Source organism: Bidens hawaiensis, unplaced genomic scaffold (genome assembly GCF_021521415.1).
Source record: "Bidens hawaiensis isolate Kalapana, Puna unplaced genomic scaffold, B.hawaiensis_p1.1 tig00035436_1, whole genome shotgun sequence".
In the NCBI taxonomy this organism is placed as follows: domain Eukaryota; kingdom Viridiplantae; phylum Streptophyta; class Magnoliopsida; order Asterales; family Asteraceae; genus Bidens; species Bidens hawaiensis.
The window spans coordinates 173,200-179,199 of NW_027496155.1; positions in this window are offsets into that span (position 1 = coordinate 173,200).

Genomic DNA, 6,000 nt, shown 5'->3' on the forward strand with positions numbered 1-6,000 from the left:
AAGCTTTAGAAAACGGAAAAATCTTGTTAGCCGGTTATGTTTTGCCTATTCAAATGTAACCCATGACTCTTGCTGGTTTTGATGTTGTATTGGGTATGGATTGGTTATCCGACAACCATGCACGTATCCTTTGCAATACCAAGACTGTTGAACTCCAAGCCCCCGATAAACGTACTATACGAATTGAAGGGGACAAGGACGCTGGCCAAGTTAGCCTAATCTCCATGATAAGAGCAAACAAATGTTTGAATCAAGGATGCTTAGCATTCATGGCCTACGTCACCGAAGAATCAAAACCCAAAGAAATCAAAGACGTTCTTGTTGTTTATGATTATGCCGATGTATTTCCCGATGAACTCCCCGGCATTCCACCCGATCGTGAAGTAGAGTTTAGAATTGATCTTATTCCTGGAACTGCTCCGATCGCTAAAGCTCCTTATCGCCTCGCGCCAACCGAGATGAAGGAATTGAAGAAACAACTTGACGAACTACTCGAGAAAGGCTTTATACGACCAAGTTCATCACCGTGGGGAGTGCCGATACTATTCGTAAAGAAGAAAGATGGATCCATGCGGATGTGCATTGATTACCGAGCTCTTAATAAAGTTACCATCAAAAATCGTTATCCACTTCCGCGTATCGATGACTTGTTCGATCAGCTTCAAGGTGCTAGCTATTTTTCCAAGATTGATCTTCGTTCCGGCTATCACCAACTCAAGGTTCAAACTGAAGACATTCCTAAAACCGCCTTCCGAACGAGGTATGGCCATTATGAGTTCACCGTTATGCCATTTGGACTTACTAATGCGCCAGCCGCATTTATGGATATGATGAACCGTATCTGCAAGCTTATTTAGATAAATTTGTAATCGTTTTCATCGATGACATACTTATTTACTCTAAATCTAAAGATAATCACGAGAATCACCTTCGAACCTTACTTGAAATCCTTAAAACCGAGAAGTTGTACGCCAAGTTCTCGAAATGCGAGTTTTGGTTACACGAAGTGCAATTTCTTGGTCACATAATAAACGTTAACGGAATTCAAGTAGATCCCGCTAAAATTGAAGCTATCTCAAAGTGAGAAGTTCCAAAGTCGCCAACCGAGATCCGAAGTATCTTGGGATTGGCCGGCTACTATCGGAGGTTCATTGAGAACTTTTCTCGAATCTCTGTTCCCCTAACTTCTTTGACTTGTAAAAACATTAAATACGAATGGGGAACAAAGCAACAAGAGGCGTTCGATATACTAAAACAAAAGCTTACCCAAGCTCCTATACTGGCCTTGCCCGAAGGTATTGAAGACTTCGTAGTCTTTTGCGATGAGTCACATTCCGGATTGGGATGTGTTGATGCAACGCAAGAAAGTTATAGCTTATGCCTCTCGACAACTTAAGGTGCACGAAAAGAATTACACAACTCACGATCTAGAGTTAGGCGCCATAATCTTTGCACGTAAGATATGGAGGCACTATATGCGCCAACGACACTGGATGGAAACTCTAAACGACAATGACTGCGAAATTGTCTATCACGAAGGTAAGACCAACGTTGTGGCCGACGCTTTAAGTCGTAAAGAGCACGAAAAGCCAAAAAGAGTTCGAGCGTTAAGGCTAGAACTTTAAATCGACTTATTGACCAAATCAAATCCGCGCAAACTCAAGCGATTAACGAAAACCAAATCTTCGACGAAAAACGAAACGAAACCATTGACTCACTAGTCAAGGGTGACGATGGTATCCTAAGACTTGATAATAGAATTTGGGTACCAATCGTTGGAGGATTGCGCGAAAAGATCTTAAACGAAGCCCATAAGTCCAAGTATATGATGCATCCCGGAAGTGACAAAATGTACCAAAATCTTAAAGCAAATTATTGGTGGAACGGAATGAAGAAGGATGTGGCTTCGCATGTGGAGAAATGTCTCACTTGTTTAAAGGTCAAGGCTGAACACCAACGGCCTTCGGGATTGCTTCAGCAACCCGAACTTCCCGTGTGGAAGTGCAAATTAATAACTATGGACTTCATAACCAAACTCCCAAGGACGACTCGACAACATAATGCTATATGGGTGATTGTGGATCGTCTAACTAAATCCGCACATTTTATACCTATTAACGAGTCGTATTCAATGAATAGATTAGCACATCTCTATGTAAACAACATCGTTGTGTTGCATGGAGTACCGCTGTCTATAATCTCCGATCGAGACAGTCGTTTTACGTCTCACTTTTGGAAAAGCTTCCAACAAGCTCTCGGCACAAAGTTAAACCTTAGCACCGCCTATCATCCACAAACTGATGGGCAAAGCGAAAGGACAATCCAAACGTTGAAAGATATGCTCCGTGCATGTGTAATAGACTTAGGAGGAAGTTGGGATGACCATCTACCTCTAATGGAATTTTCATATAACAATAGTTATCACACGAGCATTCAAACCGCACCGTTCGAGGCGTTATATGGTCGAAAATGTAGAACGCCCGTGTGCTGGTCTGAAACCGGAGATAATCAATTATCTGGACCCGGGATAGTCCAAGAAACTACCGACAAGGTTCTTCAAATTCGTGAACGACTTAAGACGGCACGTGATCGCCAAAAGAGTTACGCCGATGTCCGTCGTAAGCCGTTAGAGTTTAATGCCAGTGACAAAGTCCTTTTAAAAGTCTCGCCATGGAAAGGCGTAGTCCGATTCGGCAAGAAAGGCAAACTAAGTCCTTAATTCGTTGGACCCTTCGAGATACTCGAACGAATTGGTACTGTCGCATACCGTTTGCGACTACCCGAGGAAATGCAAGGAATACACGATGTATTTCATGTTTCGAATCTAAGAAAGTGTCTAGCCGATGAATCTCTTTCAATGCCCCTAAAAGATGTAGAAATCAATGAAAATTTAAAATTCATAGAACGTCCCATCCAAATCGAAGATTCGAAAACTAAGAAACTTAAAAGACGAACCTTGAAGATTGTGAAAGTAAGATGGGATTCCCGAAGAGGACCCGAGTATACGTGGGAACTCGAGTCCGAAATGAGAAGGAAATATCCCCACTTATTCTCGTAAGCAATCTCGAGGACGAGATTTATTTCAAGGTGGGGAGGATGTAACATCACGTAAATTTCGGGCCAAAAATGTCAAGTTTCCAAAGTCAAAGGACCAATTCTACCAATTTCCAAACCCCAGGGACTAAAATGAAAAATCTGCCTTCTGGACCTATCGCGCTACGCGACAGGGTCAAGAAAGACACCCATCGCGTACCGCGATGGGGTGTCTGACACACCATGACACGTGTGCCACGTGGCTCACGGTGGAAGCGTCTGCTGCCACGTGCGTGTTGACACGTGTGACGGCGCCTGCCACGTGTCAACACGTGGCAGGCCTACCCCGTGACTCGACAACCCTATATTGCGGTACGCGATGTGGGAGTCAGGGAGCCCATCGCGTACCGCGATGGGATCCAATTTGGGCTATAAATAGGGCAGCCACGAGCTCAGCCCTCTCACACCTCAATTTCACACACTTACTCTCTTTCTAGCTTTCTCTCACTACCTCGTAAAGCGTGCCAACGCTCCGTCTTGATAAACGTGCCCCGAGCCTCGTTTTTTCGTGCCCGTTATCTCGATATACGTGCCACTCCCCGACATCCCGAAGAAGAAGGAAGTACTGCCCGACGACCCAGTGATTTTCTCGAAATACGTGCCAAAGGTGTTGACGTCTCGAAAGGCGTGCCAAGTGTAAGAAGGTGTTGATCAAGTAGAAGTTGATAAGCAAGCGGCGTCGAAGTACTGCCCAAGTGTCTAGGGTGTTGCCAAGCCAAGCAAGGTAAGCATAATGCCCGACTAAAATAATAATAAAATATTGAAAGGGCTTAATACCCTAAGTCAATATTATTCTCGATAAACGAAAGAAATATATAACAAAGAAAAGAAAGAAAAGAAAGATAAAATATATATATATATATATGAATATATATAAAGATAAGATTATTCTTTGTTATAGAAATATATTATTTAAGTATTATGAATATACTTAAATAATAAAAGAAATACGTTTCTTAAAGAAGAAGAAACGTCGGGTTTTCAATATAAACTAAAGGTTTATAAATTACTATTAAAACTAAAGGTTTTAAAGTAAATAAAAGAATGAACTAAAGGTTCATCGAGATGATAAGACTAAAGGTGTTAAGCCGGATCGTGTATCCGACTAATGAATGTTATACTCGTACTATAGGTGCGAGATAGCGAAGGAAGAACTAACGGACGGTGTTGGAAGCCGATCCCATTGAAAGATGAATACGCCCACTTTTACAAACTTGATTTCAAACAAACAAACGTGTTATGTGTAAAACTTTACATGAGGCTACGTGTCTCTAAAAACATTGTAAATAAGAGTATAAGCCAGCCCTCAGGCTATGGTATACGTTTGTCTGGATACTTTCATATGTGGAACGCGGTGGGCACATCGCACCACGCTTGGTCACGACCTCCAGCCACGATGGGCCGGACCTAAGTTACGTCCGAGTGGGTAATGGCCATGTGTATATTTATGGTACCTAAGTTATGTCATAAACGCTGCGGTGTTTCGCTGAGGTGACCTAGTGCAGAGACTCGAGTTTATAATGATTGTTGTTTTAACTTGATTATTCCTAAGCCAAGATGGGCCGAGGCTTACGTGGTCTCGAGGGGTAATTAAGTAAAGAAAATATTTTTGCGTCAGCATATTCACCAGCATGCGTTGCTGACGTATTTTATTTAACATTGTGCAGGTAATCAAGATTAGAGCTTGAGAGAATGAAGAAGCTCACGTATCCGATGGCTCGGATAGTTTTATGTTAATATTAAAACTTGGTGGTTTTGTAAAACATATAAACAAGTAAAACCAAACGAGACTCTTGTCTCGTATTTTGTATAGTAAATATTATAACATCGATCCTTATATTTTAAAGTCTTCCGCTAATAACCATAACTCTGATTTATTTACAAATATGGTATCAACTATGGTTCATACTCCTAGGCCTAGATTGGGGGTGTGACATCAAGTCACCGCACAATACCTCATTGCTTTGAAGATAGATTCCACGGGCATGAACGGTAAAGACACTGAATAATAAACATTTAAATAAGCGTTAGATGCGTTTAAACAAAATTGAATAAAGAAAATAACATTTACTTAAAATGCCATGAAAGCATAACCTATGGGACCAATTACTCCTTTCATTTAATGCGGGGGCACCTCCAGCCCGGTTCATTATCCCAACGTCAATTAGCTCAACAACATCTGCGGTTGATGTAACCGGGTGCAAGCTGGCATCACGGACCACTAAATCCCCCGGCTTGGCCACTTTACGTATATTAAGGTGGTGTAAGTCAAGGCAAAACTATGAAGATAAAATAACATATAATAAATTCTCCTGATTTGAGAGGAATGAAATAGATCATTTAAGGCGCGATAGATGACCCCCAATCTTCTGGAGATGATGCATTAGGCCCGGTCTATGAACACACCGAAAGAAAACAATCAAGTTCAATTAAACAGGCCGAAGCCTAACCCGTTTAGTTAAACATGTCACAACCCATTTAAATCGTCTCGTTAAATCAGCCATGTCTGGGTTAAACGAGCGTTCATATTAAGATGATATATTTATCACAACTATAATGTGACATGTTCTAGTTCAACGTAAACAAAACTAACCATAGTATAGGTCTTCTCGAAGCCCATTTGACTGTACGCAAAGACGCATACGTTATATCCATCCAACATCGAGCGAATGAGCGGTTTAGTTCTTCAAAATCTTCCTCTGCGAGAAACATAGTTTTATATAAAACTAAAAATTTTCACATAACTTACAAAAAGATTCTAGAAGATCAAACCTTGTGTTGTTGCCGGATAAAAGACCTTATTGAACTTTTAAACATGGCGATTTTTTTTAACCAACGAATTTGTGACATCCAATTCGCCAATTTTGCCAATATTCTCAATGGTTGTTTGTATTGCTACTTGATGTT